Raw genomic sequence first — 18,802 nt, 5'->3', positions numbered from 1 at the left:
GCGTACTTTAAATGCCAGGGCCTATTTTTAATCCAATTCCCATCCTCTCTCTTAGCATGTACACTGGCACCACTAACACCGCCCCTCCCCCACCTAAACCCTCTTTTATCATGGCGCCCCCCCTGTCATTTTATCCTGGATCCGCCCCTGTGGCCCAGTGTGCCATATCAGTCCAGGGATGCTGTCCAGCATGCCGTATCAGTCCAGGGGAGCTGCACAGTGTGCCGTAACAGTCCTGGTGTGCTGCCATGTGTGCTGTATAATTCCAGTGCTGCTGCCATGTTTTCCGTATCAATCCAGTGGAGCTGCTGTATGCCATATAATTCCAGGGATGCTGCCCAGGACGCCAATGCAGTCCAACAGTGCTGCCCTTTATTCATTAAAATATTTTTGTTTTACTGTAGGGGTGCTGCCCAGTGCCAGATCAGTCCAAGGGTTCTGCCCAGTGTGCCGTATCAATCCAGGGTTTCTGCCCAGTGTCCCGTATCAATCCAGGGGTGCTGCCCAGTGTTCCATATAATTTCATGTGTGCTACCCAGTGTGCCATATCAGTCCAGGGTAGCTGCTGTGTGCCATATAATTCCAGGGGTGCTGCCCTGTGTGCCATATCAGTCCAATACTGCTGCCCTTTTTTTTATTAAAATATATAATTGTTTTACTGTAGGGGTGCAGCCCAGTGCCATATCAATCCAGGGGTGCTGCCCAATGTGCTGTATCAATCCAGGGGTGCAGCCTAGTGTGCCATACTAGTCCAGGGGTGCTGCCCAGTGTCCTGTATCAGTCCTGGAGTTCTGCCTAGTGTACCATATCAGTCCAGGGGTGATGCCCAGTGTGTCATATCCAGGGGTGCTGCCCTTTTTTATTAAAATATTTTTTTGTTTTTTTACTGCATGGGTGCTGCAAGGATGCCATATCAGTTCAGGTGTGCTTTCCAGTGGGCCATATAAGTCCAGGGGTGCTGCCCAGTGTGCCATATCAGTCATGGGGTGCTGCCATGTGGGCCAGAACAGTCCAGGGGTGCTGCCAAGTGTGCTGTATCAATCCAGGGGTGTGCTAAGTGTTCCGTATCAGTCCCAGGGGGCTGCTAATTGTTCTGTATCAGTCCAGGGGTGCTGATAAGTGTGCCATATCAGTCCTGTGATTGTGCCGCCCACTTATGTTGCTTAGCTTAGTCATCCAGCTACCTCGGTGCAACCTTTTGGCCTAAAAACAATATTGTGAGCTGTGAGGTGTTCAGAATAGACTGGAAATGTTGAAATGAATGGTATTGGTTTTAATAATACTGCAGCAGTGGGGCCGGCAGTGTTCCGCGGCGGTGGGAAGGCATTTGTGAGTCCCCGCTGTCACCCTGAATAGACGCATGCGCACAGCATCTATTCCTGCAGCCAAAGGGGTTGGGGGCATAGCCCGCAGCCCACCGAGCTGTTGGGCATGCCCCCACAGCAAAGAAAATGGGTGCCGCGTGCACTGTCCCTCCTCTGCTCATTGGAAGGTTGGGAGATATGCCCAAACCGATCATGCGATGTAAATCCACTATCATTTTGTCCTTTAAAGACAGTGGCACATGTATGGGAAATAGTTTTACCTCAATACATGTTATGTACTTTCATTCTGGAACATCCTGTTGAATGACATGCACAGCAGCACTTAAAGTTATTGACCCCAGTAAATATTAGAGTGGTTTGATATTATTACTCACTACACAGGATTGCCTACCTGTCCCTGTCCTTCAGGGAGAAAATGCTCTGTTCCTGGACTTCCCTGGTAATGTATGATTACCATCACCTGTGGGGAGCTAGGTAATTGATAAGAAAGGTGTCACCACAGGTGATGGCAATCATACATCACCAGGGAAGTAGACAACAATATGTCATATCAGCACGTTCTTCAAGCACTGATTTTTTGATACATTATTTGTATTTTGTTTTTTGACGGAGCCCACCCAGCATCAGTCTCCCACCCCCAGGGGCTGTCTCACAACTCCCCCCATCATGGTCACTACTGTGAGCCACACCACCGAGGCAACATGCTACCCTAGGTCTATGTAGCAAATCATACCCTAGGTCTATGCAGAGCCAGATTAAGATCTAAATGGTCCTGGAGCTGAAAATGATCAAGGGCCTATTATGCGCAACAATAGGGGTTGCGGCCAGCACCTAATAATGTGGGGGGCGTGACCAGTGTTCTGGTTGGGTGGTCTGCTCATGGGTGTGTCTCTATTTGTGTAAATACTTTCAACTAATTATATATGCCTGGAAAAGGCAGGGGGCTGGCATAAGAAAAATGCAGGGAGAAATATTGGTGGGTGCCCTCCAAAGGTGCACCTGCAGGATGCCGATGTCCTAAGATACTTGCGGGGTGAGACGGCACTCCAGTCATTAAAAAAAATACTGAAAGTCGACAATATGTCAGCACCTTTTATGTGGTAACCTAAGTTTACCATACCATATACCCCCTATACAAATCATGCAACACAATAGTAACCCCTTATACTGTACTTGCTTCTTACACATTATGCCACATGGAATGAGACAAAAATTCACACCAATTGAGCAAAAATTCACACTATGGCACACAGATTGAGTCAAAATTCACGTTATGCCACACAGATTAAGGCAAAATTCACATTTTGCCACATGGATTGAGACAAAATACACAAAGTACCAGGCATGTCCAAACAGTGGCCCTCCGGCTGTTGTGAAACTACACGTCCCAGCATGCCTTGACATAGTTTTAGCATTCCCTAATTGCAAAACTGTGGCAATGCATGGCCATAGTTTGGACCAGAGGCGTAACTAGAACTTTGTGGGCACCATAGCAAAAATTATAATGGGGCCCCCCTAACTAAGTTCGCTACCAGTGCGCAACGTGTGTGGCCACCATTAGTGGGAACAGTAAAAATGTGCGACACACCGCAAAGTGCGCCTCCATTGTTAACGTCACCCCAGTATTGACGTCAACCCGAAGCGTGGCGAGCGCAGCGAGCCCCGCGAGGGGCGGCGGTACGCGTCCTCCGACTTTTTCATACCCCCACTATCCACGTCGGCGTGGAGTTTAGAATAGAATAGTGTGGCGAGCGCAGCGAGCCACCGAGCCCGAAGCGTGGCGAGCGCAGCGCGCCCCGCGAGGGGACGCGGACACCTGTGAAGCCCGCGAGGGGACGCGGATACCTGTGAAGGTATCCGCGTCCGCTCGCCACGCTTCGGGCTCGGTGGCTCGCTGCGCTCGCCACACTTTCTATTCTCAACCTCACGCCGACGTGGATAATGGGGGTATGAAAAGGTCACACAGCAAATGGCAGTAATGGGGTATACACATGTGGCGACTATAACCCCAATCGCTTAGAAATTAAGCACAAATCGCTCTGTGTGTATGGCCCTGGCCGACAGCGATGCGTGGTCCTGTGAGTCGCTATCACCCGCAGAGACAGACAGCGCATGCAATGTCTATCCTGCTAGATCACAGGGATTTGCCTATAAACAATAGGCAAAAGCCCGCTTAGCACAGATGGCTTAGCAGACATTGTGGGTGCATTGCTTCATGTGCTGAGACCTGCGGCATCCCTTGTGTACGGGACTTTACAGTTAAATGTAGTAATAAGATACCTCCCAACTGTCCCGCTTATCGCGGGAACGTCCCGATATTTTGGGACATTCCCGCGTCCCTCCCGCCACCGGCAGTGTCCCGCGGTGGCGGGGTGGCAGTTGGGAGTCCCCCGCCCCGTGGTCTGTAAATAGATGCTGTGCGCATGCGCACAGCATCTATTCTTGCAGGCAGAGGGGCTGGGGGCTGACCAGCAGCTCACAGAGCTGCTAGGCATGCCCCCACCGTGGCAAGAAACGGGGCGTGGCCTCGCGAGAGCGCCACAAGTATAGGTCACGCCCCCTTTCCAGCAGGCCACACCCCCTAAATTTGCTGCGCGCCTTCGGCGTGCACACCGTCCCGCCTCCGGCGTGCACACCGTCCCGCCTCAGCCAGCCCAGATGTTGGGAGGTATGTAATATCCATGTTATAAATATAAGCTTATTTACTTCCTGTTCAGTCTGCTCAGTCTTTATCCAAACTGGGGGCAAATCTCTTTTCACTGTAAATTTCCCATTCACCACACAGGACACCGGTGAGTTTAGGAAACCGCAAGAATAATTTTGTGTCTCAACTATTTTGCTGTTATTATTTATAAGGTTGAAGGGCCTGCAAAATATAAGTACATATAGTCTTGTTATAATCATATCATATACTACATAGTCACAAAATACGTCACATAGACAAATAATACAGAGGTCCGTATTCAATCTATTTTACTAAAAACTCTTCTGCAACTATATTTGGCTTAACATCTGTATTACCACATCACATAAGCAGGGCACTACTGTCAAAACTTAGTTCCCACCGGGAGAATGCAGTGTTAAGGAACCCATGTTTAGGGCTGTGGTTAGTCTCAAGAAGAGGTGTGGCCAACCCACACATTGGTTTTCTTATCCATTAGAGAAAACATAGTCTGGTCCTCTTCATAAACATGTATATAGTAAATACTACTAGTGCATGTATGATAGTTAATGTACCAGATTAATAACAGCAATGCACTATAAAGAATGCACCATACTCTTGAGTAATATATGGTAACATATGCATAATGCATAATTCAGGTGCACAGTCTGGAACCAGATCCTTAGGTTCCCCCCCCCCCCCCCTTCAGCAGGCAGTGGGGCCCACCATGGGGCTTACCCTGTACCTCTGTGGACCAGTCCAGCCCTGGCTACAGAGCTTCAGGCTCCTACCCTGTCAGTCCGTCCACTGGTACCAGCCAATCAGCTCCTAACTGTCAAGTTAGTCTGGGCATGACAAATGTCAGTTAGGAGTTGACTGGCTGCTGCATTATCACCTCCCACTTTATCACATAACTAGGCTTAATACATCTGCCCCTGTGAAAGGTGGCTGGTAATGGTCCCAGGCACCTTAGTGGCCAATAAAGTTGTACTGGGGTTCCTTCTCTTGTCACTTATGTTAAGCAGGTAGTTCCAGCATTGGCCATGGGTGGCGCTGTTGATCATTTATGTAAAGTAACCTCATGGGGCCCAGAGCTACAGTTAGCTGTTGGTAAGCACTGTGGCGCAGTGCTAATGACCGTGCCTGGGAAGCCAAGGGCCGCCGGTTCGAGACCCACCTTGTCTCTCGATGTGAGTGAAAGCATCAATAATAGCTAAAGAATAGGTTTCCCCTCACATTGGGTACCCTGGTGAGTCTCAGACCTGCACAGCATCCCAGACACACCTTTTTATTCCTGACAACAAAAAAATGATTTAATTGTAGCTCTTATTATGGGAATTTTTTATCTCTGTATTTTCCACGTTGTTATTATCACTAGCGCTGCTACATGTCGCTCTATTTAGATCTCATGGTATATGATTTTGGCTTAGCAGTTGTGTTTTAGAGCATTATTGGAATTAATAGATATAATATACATCTCAATTTGAATTTCTGTATAAATCACTGTTGTGAGAAGTAGATGTAGACTACAAAATATTTTTTTTTTATATTCCTGCCAATGGGAATTTTACATATGTTTATTTTCTAAGGAGCCAGATTTTTAGCAGAGCAGGTGGGGTCGCATGCCCCAGGAGCTATATGTGATACCCATACGTGCATGAAGCCAAATTACTACCTTGCCCTGGGTGAGGAATTTCCTAGCTTCAGCCCTGAACCTGCAGGTATAGTGACGTTTGTTGTGACCTGAGTGCCGCCAAGTATTGCAGCTATATATATATATATATATATATATATATATATATATATATATATATTCCCCAATAGTGGTATGGCCCCTAAATTAAATACACAGTCACTTCAGTGAAGCAAAGAGGAGTTCACCCAATAATTGTTTATTTGATCCTTCAATGAGTTGTCACAGGTAACATGGTAATATGGAAACATCCCAACGTGTTTCGTCTTTAGAAAGACATCATCAGGGGATCAATGTTACAATCTTTCAGCTGATATGGAATTTCATATAATCCTGAAGAAGGTCATGAAAATACTTTTCCTTTTTTTTTCTAATCCTAATTTCCCAAAAATTCTCCAAAAGAGTTTTTGATACAGGAATAAGTATAATCTATATATATATATACCTATAGGTATGCCTGTTAGGCCAATCCCTATAGGGCTAGTACTGTTACCAGTGAAACAGTTGGGAATCTGTTTATCTGGGAGTAATAGCAGCAATTTGGGCCTCTTCAGAGGACCTCTTTCTCCTACAAGGATGGCCAGCAGAAGAGCATAGCATTCTGCTGCCTACTTAAGGATAATATGAAATTCCATATCAGCTGAAAGATTGTAACATTGATCCCCTGATGAAGTCTTTCTAAAGACAAAATGCATTGGCACTTTTCCAAATTACCATGTTACCTGTGACAACTCATTGAAGGATCAAATAAACAATTATCACACACCTAAAAAAGGAATAAATTATAAGTATATTGTGTGTATATATCTTTTAACACTAACATACACAAACAGGTCAGACTCCTGTTCATGCTGCCCCCTCACCTTGTTTCCGAGGCATTGGGGAACCCCTTGTACCCATGTCCAGTATGGCCCTGTATATATTTAGCTAATGAAATTAGCTGTATATAATTAGCTAATAAAACTACTATGGGGCATAAAATTAGCTAGGACACTATGGGGCATACGTGAATACAATGAATTGTTGTCACAACAGTGAACTGGGGCACTGTTGTGGGGCATTTAATGACCTGGATTTGCTATTGTGGAGCATATTCTTACACCAGTGCTCTACTGTGTGCTCTAAAATAAAAGAAAAAATATACTGTAGCACAAAAACGGTACTGGGGCGCTACTGTGGGGCACACTATAAGCCAGGGGTTCCCAATCTTTTTTGATTCACGGCACCCTAGAGTATCAAAAACATTTTCACTGCACCCCTAGGCCAAATTTTTATTTATTAGATTGGGTTTATATGTGATTCTTAGGGTCAGTTATTTGTTAAAGGCCAGGATTTGCTTCTGTTTAAATACATTTTATAATTGGCAGCCACCAGCACTTGTTTTGCTCATAAATAATTAGCCATTAATAATTTGAATTGGTCCTGGATCACCAACCCAGGGCACCCCTGCAAGTGTCCTGAGGCACCCCAGGGAGCCACGGCACACAGTTTGGGAACCACTGCATTGTATAAGCACCCTAATGGGTGCTTACAATGTTAAATGCACCCCCACGCCACCCCCCCACTATAAACGCGACAGTACGCGTCCTCCGACCTTTTCATACCCCCACTATCCACGTCGGCGTGGAGTTGAGAATAGAAAGTGTGGCGAGCCCAGTGAGCCACCGAGCCCGAAGCGTGGCGAGCGCAGCGCCCCCGCGAGGGGACGCGGACACCTGTGAAGCCCGCGAGGGGACGCGGATACCTGTGAAGGTATCCGCGTCCCCTCGCGGGGCTCGCTGCGCTCGCCACGCTTCGGGCTCGGTGGCTCGCTGCGCTCACCACACTTTCTATTCTTAACTCCACGCCGACGTGGATAGTGGGGGTATGAAAAGGTCACACAGCAAATGGCAGTAATGGGGTATACACATGTGGCGACTATAACCCCAATTGCTTAGAAATTAAGCACAAATCGCTCTGTGTGTATAGCCCTGGCCGACAGCGATGCGTGGTCCTGTGAGTCACTATCACCCGCAGAGACAGACAGCGCATGCAATGTCTATCCTGCTAGATCACAGGGATTTGCCTATAAACAATAGGCAAAAGCCCGCTTAGCACAGATGGCTTAGCAGACATTGCGGGTGCATTGCTTCATGTGCTGAGACCTGCGGCATCCCTTGTGTACGGGACTTTACAGTTAAATGTAGTCATAAGATACCTCCCAACTGTCCCGCTTATCGCGGGAACGTCCCGATATTTTGGGACATTCCCGCGTCCCTCCCGCCACCGGCAGTGTCCCGCGGTGGGGGGGTGGCAGTTGGGAGTCCCCCGCCCCGTGGTCTGTGAATAGATGCTGTGCGCATGCGCACAGCATCTATTCTTGCAGGCAGAGGGGCTGGGGGCTGACCAGCAGCTCACAGAGCTGCTAGGCATGCCCCCACCGCGGCGAGAAACGGGGGCGTGGCCTCGTGAGAGCGCCACGAGTATAGGTCGCGTCCCCTTTCCAGCAGGCCACGCCCCCTAAATTTGCCGCGCGCCTTCGGCGTGCACACCGTCCCGCCTCAGCCAGCCCAGATGTTGGGAGGTATGTAATATCCATGTTATAAATATAAGCTTATTTACTTCGTGTTCAGTCTGCTCAGTCTTTATCCAAACTGGGGGCAAATCTCTTTTCACTGTAAATTTCCCATTCACCACACAGGACACCGGTGAGTTTAGGAAACCGCAAGAATAATTTTGTGTCTCAACTATTTTGCTGTTATTATTTATAAGGTTGAAGGGCCTGCAAAATATAAGTACTTATAGTCTTGTTATAATCATATCATATACTACATAGTCACAAAATACGTCACATAGACAAATAATACAGAGGTCCGTATTCAATCTATTTTACTAAAAACTCTTCTGCAACTATATTGGCTTAACATCTGTACTGGAAGTTCTACCCTCCCCCCCGTACAGCACCATTCATATTACCACATCACATAAGCAGGGCACTACTGTCAAAACTCAGTTCCCACCAGGAGAATGCAGTGTTAAGGAACCCATGTTTAGGGCTGTGGTTAGTCTCAAGAAGAGGTGTGGCCAACCCACACATTGGTTTTCTTATCCATTAGAGAAAACATAGTCTGGTCCTCTTCATAAACATGTATATAGTAAATACTACTAGTGCATGTATGATAGTTAATGTACCAGATTAATAACAGCAATGCACTATAAAGAATGCACCATACTCTTGAGTAATATATGGTAACATATGCATAATGCATAATTCAGGTGCACAGTCTGGAACCAGATCCTTAGGTTCCCTCCCCCCCCTTCAGCAGGCAGTGGGGCACACCATGGGGCTTACCCTGTACCTCTGTGGACCAGTCCAGCCCTGGCTACAGAGCTTCAGGCTCCTACCCTGTCAGTCCGTCCACTGGTACCAGCCAATCAGCTCCTAACTGTCAAGTTAGTCTGGGCATGACAAATGTCAGTTAGGAGTTGACTGGCTGCTGCATTATCACCTCCCACTTTATCACATAACTAGGCTTAATACATCTGCCCCTGTGAAAGGTGGCTGGTAATGGTCCCAGGCACCTTAGTGGCCAATAAAGTTGTACTGGGGTTCCTTCTCTTGTCACTTATGTTAAGCAGGTAGTTCCAGCATTGGCCATGGGTGGCGCTGTTGATCATTTATGTAAAGTAACCTCATGGGGCCCAGAGCTACAGTTAGCTGTTGGTAAGCACTGTGGCGCAGTGCTAATGACCGTGCCTGGGAAGCCAAGGGCCGCCGGTTCGAGACCCACCTTGTCTCTCGATGTGAGTGAAAACATCAATAATAGCTAAAGAATAGGTTTCCCCTCACATTGGGTACCCTGGTGAGTCTCAGACCTGCACAGCATCCCAGACACACCTTTTTATTCCTGACAACAAAAATTTATTTAATTGTAGCTCTTATTATGGGAATTTTTTATCTCTGTATTTTCCACGTTGTTATTATCACTAACGCTGCTACATGTCCCTCTATTTAGATCTCATGGTATATGATTTTGGCTTAGCAGTTGTGTTTTAGAGCATTATTGGAATTAATAGATATAATATACATCTCAATTTGAATTTCTGTATAAATCACTGTTGTGAGAAGTAGATGTAGACTACAAAATATTTTTTTTTTATATTCCTGCCAATGGGAATTTTACATATGTTTATTTTCTAAGGAGCCAGATTTTTAGCAGAGCAGGTGGGGTCGCATGCCCCAGGAGCTATATGTGATACCCATACGTGCATAAAGCCAAATTACTACCTTGCCCTGGGTGAGGAATTTCCTAGCTTCAGCCCTGAACCTGCAGGTATAGTGACGTTTGTTGTGACCTGAGTGCCGCCAAGTATTGCAGCTATATATATATATATATATATATATATATATATATATATATTCCCCAATAGTGGTATGGCCCCTAAATTAAATACACAGTCACTTCAGTGAAGCAAAGAGGAGTTCATCCAATAATTGTTTATTTGATCCTTCAATGAGTTGTCACAGGTAACATGGTAATATGGAAACATCCCAACGTGTTTCGTCTTTAGAAAGACATCATCAGGGGATCAATGTTACAATCTTTCAGCTGATATGGAATTTCATATAATCCTGAAGAAGGTCATGAAAATACTTTTCCTTTTTTTTTCTAATCCTAATTTCCCAAAAATTCTCCAAAAGAGTTTTTGATACAGGAATAAGTATAATCTATATATATACCTATAGGTATGCCTGTTAGGCCAATCCCTATAGGGCTAGTACTGTTACCAGTGAAACAGTTGGGAATCTGTTCATCTGGGAGTAATAGCAGCAACTTCAGAGGACCTCTTTCTCCTACAAGGATGGCCAGCAGAAGAGCATAGCATTCTGCTGCCTACTTAAGGATAATATGAAATTCCATATCAGCTGAAAGATTGTAACATTGATCCCCTGATGAAGTCTTTCTAAAGACAAAATGCATTGGCACTTTTCCAAATTACCATGTTACCTGTGACAACTCATTGAAGGATCAAATAAACAATTATCACACACCTAAAAAAGAAATAAATTATAAGTATATTGTGTGTATATATCTTTTAACACTAACATACACAAACAGGTCAGACTCCTGTTCATGCTGCCCCCTCACCTTGTTTCCGAGGCAGTGGGGAACCCCTTGTACCCATGTCCTGTACGGCCCTGTATATATTTAGCTAATGAAATTAGCTGTATATAATTAGCTAATAAAACTACTATGGGGCATAAAATTAGCTAGGACACTATGGGGCATACGTGAATACAATGAATTGTTGTCACAACAGTGAACTGGGGCACTGTTGTGGGGCATATTATGACCTGGATTTGCTATTGTGGAGCATATTCTTACACCAGTGCTCTACTGTGTGCTCTAAAATAAAAGAAAAAATATACTGTAGCACAAAAACGGTACTAGGGCGCTACTGTGGGGCACACTATAAGCCAGGGGTTCCCAATCTTTTTTGATTCACGGCATCCTAGAGTATCAAAAACATTTTCACGGCACCCCTAGGCCAAATTTTTATTTATTAGATTGGGTTTATATGTGATTCTTAGGGTCAGTTATTTGTTAAAGGCCAGGATTTGCTTCTGTTTAAATACATTTTATAATTGGCAGCCACCAGCACTTGTTTTGCTCATAAATAATTAGCCATTAATAATTTGAATTGGTCCGGGATCACCAACCCAGGGCACCCCTGCAAGTGTCCTGAGGCACCCCAGGGAGCCACGGCACACAGTTTGGGAACCACTGCATTACATGTTATGTGACAAACCGCAAAGCCCATTACATGTTATGCGACACACCACAAAGCCTATTACATGTTATGCGACACACCGTAAAGCCCATTACACATTATGCAACACACTGTAAAGCCCATTACACATTATGCGACACACCGTAAAACCCATTACACATTATGCGACACACCGTAAAGCCCCTCACACATTATGCGACACACCACAAAGTCCATTACACATTATGTGACACACCGCAAAGCCCATTACATGTTATACGACACATCGCAAAGCCCGTTACATGTTATGCTACACACTGCAAAGCCCCTTACACATTATGCGACACACCGTAAAACCCATTACACATTGTGACACACCATAAAGCCCCTCACACATTATGCGACACACCGCAAAGCCCATTACATGTTATGTGACACACCATAAAGCCCATTACATGTTATGCGACACACTGCAAAGCCCATTACATGTTATGTGACACATCGCAAAGCCCATTACACATAATGTGACACACCGCAAAGATCCTTGATAAAGACCCCGGAACAGGGTTGAAACGCGTTGGACCTGTGTACCCCTGCTGTTGGAGACTGTGTGGCCGGACCTGTGTGCCTTCTGTGGGACAGTATCCGGAACTGTTTTACTCAAGCGCTTATGAGAACTGTTTTTCACCTCAGTTCTCCATCCATTCCGGTAACCAGTCTTGACTCCGGGGGTTTCTCTTTTTAAACACCCTATGATATATCTACTTCATGTTTTTTAACTGTATTGTATGCTGTGTGTAATAAATTGTTCCTTTATCAGTATTACACTATGTCCTACTTCTCTTTCATCTCCATCTATGAAATTGTTTGGGTTGGAGTACATCACAATTAGTGAAAGATCCTCAGCAGATACAGGAATCCCCAGCTGCTATTCAGTTACGGAGAAGAGGAGCCGTTCCCTCCCTAACAGGGGCGTACGGTATTTCTTCCTTGTACCTCTCACGTGGTGATATCAACTACACGAATCTATCTGAATAACGGAGAAGAGGAGACGCCCCTCATATAACAGGGAATGTCCTTTTCTCTTCTGTAGCGCTAGTGGAAGAAAACAGTTACCATCTGTGTCTCTTAGGAACACAGAACTCTTTTGCATTCTGTTATTTGTGGTGTGGGGACACCATTTTACTGTTTTTACACCTGCTGCTCTTTTAAGCGCACACTTGTGTACTAGTGTCCTTTTTTCTTTGTTTGACATTACACATGGTCTTTTTTTATGGGTAAGAACTTTTTACAATCTGAATCTGCTTTGGTTTGACTTCAGGTGTATCTCAAATATAAATAGTACATACTGTATCCTCGGATCAGCTTCCTCCAGAAGTTTTCAAAAATGCAGTTTCCTATCTCAGTGACAGATGTGATGTCTACAAGTTATTTACTAGTGGAGAGCATGGTGAGCACGAGGAGCCGAAGTCGGGGGTGGATTCCAGGGACCACAGTGGGTATAGGCGGCGGGGAGAGTATTGGCGGCACCCGGTTGGAGGCTGGGGGAGGTGGCGGCCGTGGTGAGCAGCTGTGCCTCTCTGGACACAGCCACCACCATACATCACTGGCAAGATTCATACCTTGGCCCCCCCTTGCCGTCTTTTCCACTGTCTTCACAGTGCAATAGCCAGGCTGCACTGCTGCAGACTCCCACAGTCTCTCTTCCGGACTCGCGCCCCGCCACCCTCTTTACTTACTTTCCCTGGCTCCGGCGAGCAGATCATAAGCCTAGGCGGCTGCAGCAGCGGCTCCGTTAAAAAAACAAAACATAAGCACGGTGCAGGGGTCAGGGAGTGCTTGCTGTCCATCGGGCCCCCCTAGCCACCGGGCCCCATAGCAGCTGCACCCCCTGCACCCTGGGTAGTTCTGCCACTGGTTTGGACATGCCTGCACTATACCAAACAGTTTGAGCAATAATGCACAATATGCTTCATAAATAGGGGCATTGCACGCCGAAGGCGCACATTAAAAATTTACACCATAATGCCCATTACATGTTAAGCCTCACATCATAATCTCCATTAAGTATTATGCCAAACACCATAATGCCTATTAAAAATGATGCTACATAAGTGTTGCTTACCTACATGTTCATTGACAGGGGTTCCATGCTCATTGCCAGGGGTTCCATGCTCGTTGCCATTTCGGATTACATGCTCATTGCCAAGGGGGAATACATGCTCGCGGTAACTGGGGGACAGTCCCCGCCGGGCAGAAATGACAGCCATTAACAGTCGGGCAGACAGCAGGGGGCTGCCCGGCTGTATTCAGAGCACTGCATGTCCCGGCTATTTGAAATAATACACCTTTCATACCAGAAAATGCAGGGAATATGGTCCCAGGATCATGCAGGGACATTCTCGGACTGGCCCCTTTTACACCAGCCTAGTGCATTTTATGGTGTGAGGGGGAGAGAAAACCACCCCTGCCCCCCTTTAAACAACCAGCAATATCTTTGGAACCAACCGACCCATCAAATGATTTTGGTCCCGTGAAACTGGGCCGTTTGGTTCCAGAGAAATCTGTCCTCAAACAACATGAACAGCCATGAAATTACATTTCAGAAATGAAAAAAAAAAATAGTTTTACCTGCAATATCTCTAGAACCAATGAACCCATATGGACCAGGTATCAGATTAAAGGCCCAGCGATTTGGGTTCGACTGAAATCAACCTTGAGTTTCTGTGATGCTGTGGGGGGAACTGGCAGCCGTTTGAACCGGGTGGAGGTCGGAATTAGCGGGTCCTATGTTATCCTATGGGGAAAACGTTCCAGGTTTGCCTGGCAGTAACTCCGGTTCCCGGGGGGCTAGCGACGCGGGCTGGTCTCGTTGGAAAGCCCTGGCCCTCAGCTACAAAATGGGCCTATTTGGAGAGTGGGCCTGGAGCTATAGCTCCATCAGGCCCATTGTTAATCCGGCCCTGGGTCTATGTAGCAAAGCAGTAGCTTTCTGTCGTCCTGCCCTTCCACCATGATGGCAGCAGCACTTGACACCAGGAAGTATCCCTTGCTCTCCCTCTGGCTGTCCCCCCCCCCTCTCTCCCTCTGGCTGACCCCACTCTCATGAGGGGGGAGATTCTCTAAGCAAGAAATGCGGTAAAAACCCCGTTATCGGGGGTTTTACCGCATTTTGGGATGCTGTAAGCATCCCCCGGCGGGGGGCATCGCCAGAAAAATGTGGCGATGCCCCATAGAAGCCAATGGGCTTCTACCGCATCCCACCGCTGCCCCGCGCCGACCCCCCGCCGCCCCGCACGGCCCCCCGCCACCCCGCATCGCCCCCCTCACCTGTGTCTGGGCAGCACAGCTCTGTGCTGCCCGGACCTGTGACCTCCTCCCTGCACTGATCCTCTTCCGGGTGCAGGGAGGAGGAGAGCCTGGCGCAGCAGCAGCAGTGCCGGGTGTGTGAGGGAGGGGGAGCCGCCGGGACCTGCTGGGACCCGGCGACTCTCACCGCAAAGGACAGCTCTTAACGCAAGAGCTGTCCTTTGCTATAATTATCGCATATGTTAGAACATATGCGATAATTATAAATGCAATGGGCGGCAAAGGGGGGCGGAGATTCTTAGAGAATCTCCCCCTATCTCTCTCTCTGCCTGACCCGCTCTCTCTCACTCATCTCTCTTTGCCTGCCCCCCCCCCACCATATCTCTCTACCTATCCCCCCTCTTTCACCCCTCTTTCTACCTGATCCCTCTCTTTCTAACCCATTTCTCTGCCTGACCTCCCCTCTCTCTCTCTCTCTGTATCTGACCCCCCTCTCTCTTACACCACCACCCCCTTTCTCTATATTCCTCACAACCTCTCACCCCTCTCTCTCTCTCTCTCTGATACCATCTCTCACCCCTCTCCTTTCTTTCTTCTCTTTCCCTCACCCCTCACTTTCCATCTGACCCCCTCTCTCTATTCCTGACACCCTATCTCACCCCACTTCAATTAACCACTTCTCAGTCTCACCCACCCGTCTCTATCCATGATTCTTTATCTTTCTACCTGACACCCCCCCCCCCCCATGTTGTGCTCCTGGACTTCCATCAGAATGTATGATTACCGTCACCTGTTTCAAACAGGTTCATTGATAAGAAAGGTGTTTCACCACCAAGTGATGGCAATCATACATTAAGGGAGAAGTCCAGGGACAGAGTAATGTGTCCCTCCTGGAAAGGGTCTTGTTGGGAGGTGTGGTATGGGATTACAGAATTTGTCTTTTAAACTTGCAGTGTCCTGTGTTAATTATTTCTTATGTAATAAATGTGCACGTTATATCATTGTACGTTCCACACACAATCCTGTCCTTGGTGAGCTCACATTTCTTTGCTAGTAGTTCCAATCTGACAGCAAACAGTGGGCCTTATTCTAGTTCACTCTTTCTGACAAAGGGGGAGATTCTCTAAGCGAAAAATGCGGTAAAAACCCCGTTATCGGGGTTTTTACCGCATTTTGGGATGCTGTAACCCGGCGGGGGCATCGCCAGAAAAATCTGGCGATGCCCCATAGAAGCCAATGGGCTTCTACCGCAACCCCGCGCCGACCCCCCGCCGCCCCGCGTCGCCCCCTCCCCCCTCACCTGTGTCCGGGCAGCACAGAGCTGTGCTGCCCGGACCTATGACCTCCTCCCTGCACTGATCCTCTTCCGGGTGCAGGGAGGAGGAAAGCCCGGCGCAGCAGCGCCGGGTGTGTGAGGGAGGGGGGAGCCGCCGGGACCTGCTGGGACCCGGCGACTCTCACCGCAAAGGACAGCTCTTAACGCAAGAGCTGTCCTTTGCCTTAATTATCGCATATGTTACAACATATGCGATAATTAAATATGCGATGGGCGGCGAAGGGGGGTGGCGATTCTTAGAGAATCTCCCCCAAAATCCTTCTTAGATGGACAAAACCATGTGTACTATAGGACTCTGCTTTTTACCCGTTTGCAAGTACCGGTTATTTGTAACCGTAAATGCAGACTTGTCACACTGCAGCTCTAACCGTTTTAAAAGGCTAAAAAATCATCAATATACCGGTTAAGAGCTGCAGTGTAAAAGGGGTATTAGAGGGGCGCTGCACAGCAGTGTTAAAAGCATGTCTATCCAGAATAATATTTTTCAAGCATATCTCATTAAACTTTTATTAGTGTTTCTACATCGTAACCTCTGAGTGTTTCTGAATTACCTGCCATCTTACACCATGTACTGTAAAGTGGTCAAATTACCACAGGACTCAGGAGAGCTGCATAGATACATACTGGAGACAGGAAAAAAGAATGCTAAAAAAGTAAGATTTGGAAATTTTCTAAGCAGCCCTTAAGCAAACTGTAGTCATGAATCTGATTTTAGAATTCCATACATTTTACTTGAAGAGACTCTACACAGACTAATTAATAGATTAACCCTTTGGGTGCCAAGCAAATGTCAAAATAGGTGTGAAAATGCAAACTTTTTATTCATCATATTGACCTGTAATGTTACCTTATAAAGGAAATATATTTTTTTTTTTACACAACATTTTTTATTTGAATTTATATAACTAATGTGAGCGACGCTGGCATTTTTTGTGGATATTTTTGCGCCTCTCTCACAGAGATGTTGGCGTTTTTAGCAGATACTTTTGCGCTTCTCTCAAAGAGATGTTGTCACTAAAAGGGTTAAGGAAACATGGAAGTGATAGAGGAATTGTAATATACTTCTTTGAAACATCCCTGACAAAAATCTGATCCTTTTAATTTGCTTATTTCTCAATACACATGTGATTGTATGGTGTAGGCCAGGCATGTCCAACATTGGCCCTCCATATGTTTTGAAACTACACATCCCAGCATGCTTTGCAATAGTTTTAGCATTCTCTAATAGCAAAACTGTGTCAAAGCATGCTGGGATGTGTAGTTTCACAACATCTGGAGGGCCAACGTTGGACATGCCTGGTGTAAGCTGTCATTTCCTAGCTAATAATCATGCATTCTAATGTGACAGTATATTTGTTTCCATGGCTAGCCATATTTTCTCCCAAATTCCGCTGATTCAACCTCAGTATGTTATCGTTTGTTTCCTTGTGTGTTTCATGTTACAAAATACTTAAAGCACATTGTGAAATATTTTCAAAAGCTGTTCACTACCCTTATTGGTACAGTACGTCCCGTTCTAGAGTTGCATTGGAATTTGAATCTTAAATGCATTCATTGAAGAAATTGCAAGTCTGAGGACCCAAGTGCAATGTTTGCTTTGGTGCCCAGTCCACTTGTATACATGGTACGCAGCAGTAACATCTAAATGTGATTTTATTACATAGTTGTCAGTGGACATTTTGACACAGAAATCCGCAGATTACCTATGATATTAGGGCTTTTTCAGACCTAATTGCACAGCTGCAAATTTCCAGGCGGGGTGAATATTTATCAAATGCGCATGCGTACACCTCGCAGTACATGCAGGTCATCCTGCGATAACAACCAGCATCTTTTGATGACAGTTGATTGACAGGAAATTGGCGTCTGTGGGCGTCACCTGGCTGTTTTCTGGGAGTGTCAGGGAAAACGCAGGCGTGCCCAAGTGTTTTTACGGAGTTCATGTGACGGCAGCAAAGGCCCTGATTGGCCTATATCTAATGCACCGGCGGAGCAGGTCCTGGGCTACGCACAGACCGCACACACTAGAACAATCATTAGATGTGAGCAGTTGTAATTGCATTTGTAGCTAATTGTGGGGCTGTGATCTCACTCTGGCTGGGCGGTGAGCAGTCAGGTCTGAATAACCGCCATTATTAAGACATTATTAGTGGAGCACCGCTCAGGTGAATGTTAACTGCCCGTGTGTATGTACTTACTTATATTGCAGTGTGTTCAGTATGACAATGCTCTATAAATAAATTGACATTTTGTTCTAGTTTCAAATTTCACAAGAATTTTGTCACAAACTGAATGAGAAAATGGGATCAATGTCACCACCTACCTTACTGGGAGTGTGAGAGCGCTACGGATGGTCGAGGTGTCTGTAAGTATGGCTGGTGTGCTTTTACACTGCCCAAGCCCCTGAGGGCTGCAAGGCACCATAGTTAATCATCATCCTATACAAATATTGACAGGGATCAGAAATCAAACACACAGTGAGGGGGAGAACGTAGTGTAGTAAAAAATGTGATGGCAGCTAGTTACCTGCGTACTATACATTTATAAATATATAACTGTGTCCAAACAACAAAATAGTTCTTTACTTCCAATGCATGCTGGTAGTGTTAATGGCGATTAAATATGACCAAAGAAACAATAAGTGAAAAGCGTAGGTTACGTATTATGTCCGTAACCAGCGTACCCTTTATACCTAGCTACGTGCGTACAAAACATAGCGCAGCGTA

General features: G+C 46.2%; 1 protein-coding gene across 3 annotated transcripts in view; it reads right to left on the bottom strand.

Annotated features, from left to right (window-relative positions):
* Nucleotides 1-18,472, bottom strand: part of LOC146064572 (coagulation factor X-like) — a 39,538-nt gene extending 21,066 nt beyond the window's left edge. Inside the window, exon 1 of one of the 3 annotated variants that reach the window (XM_083178231.1) lies at nt 18,400-18,472. The gene's annotated coding sequence lies outside the window, so the exon portion shown is untranslated. Of the gene's footprint in view, nt 1-4,031; nt 4,220-16,627; nt 16,691-18,399 lie in introns of those variants that run through there. The other 2 variants (XM_083178233.1, XM_083178232.1) reach the window with 2 other exon arrangements.
* Nucleotides 18,473-18,802: the final 330 nt, after the last annotated feature.

Source organism: Crinia signifera, chromosome 3, assembly GCF_055691185.1.
Source record: "Crinia signifera chromosome 3, ASM5569118v1, whole genome shotgun sequence".
NCBI lineage: Eukaryota > Metazoa > Chordata > Amphibia > Anura > Myobatrachidae > Crinia > Crinia signifera.
The sequence above is the reverse complement of the archived record's forward strand: the minus strand, read 5'-3'. Positions and strand labels throughout refer to the sequence as shown.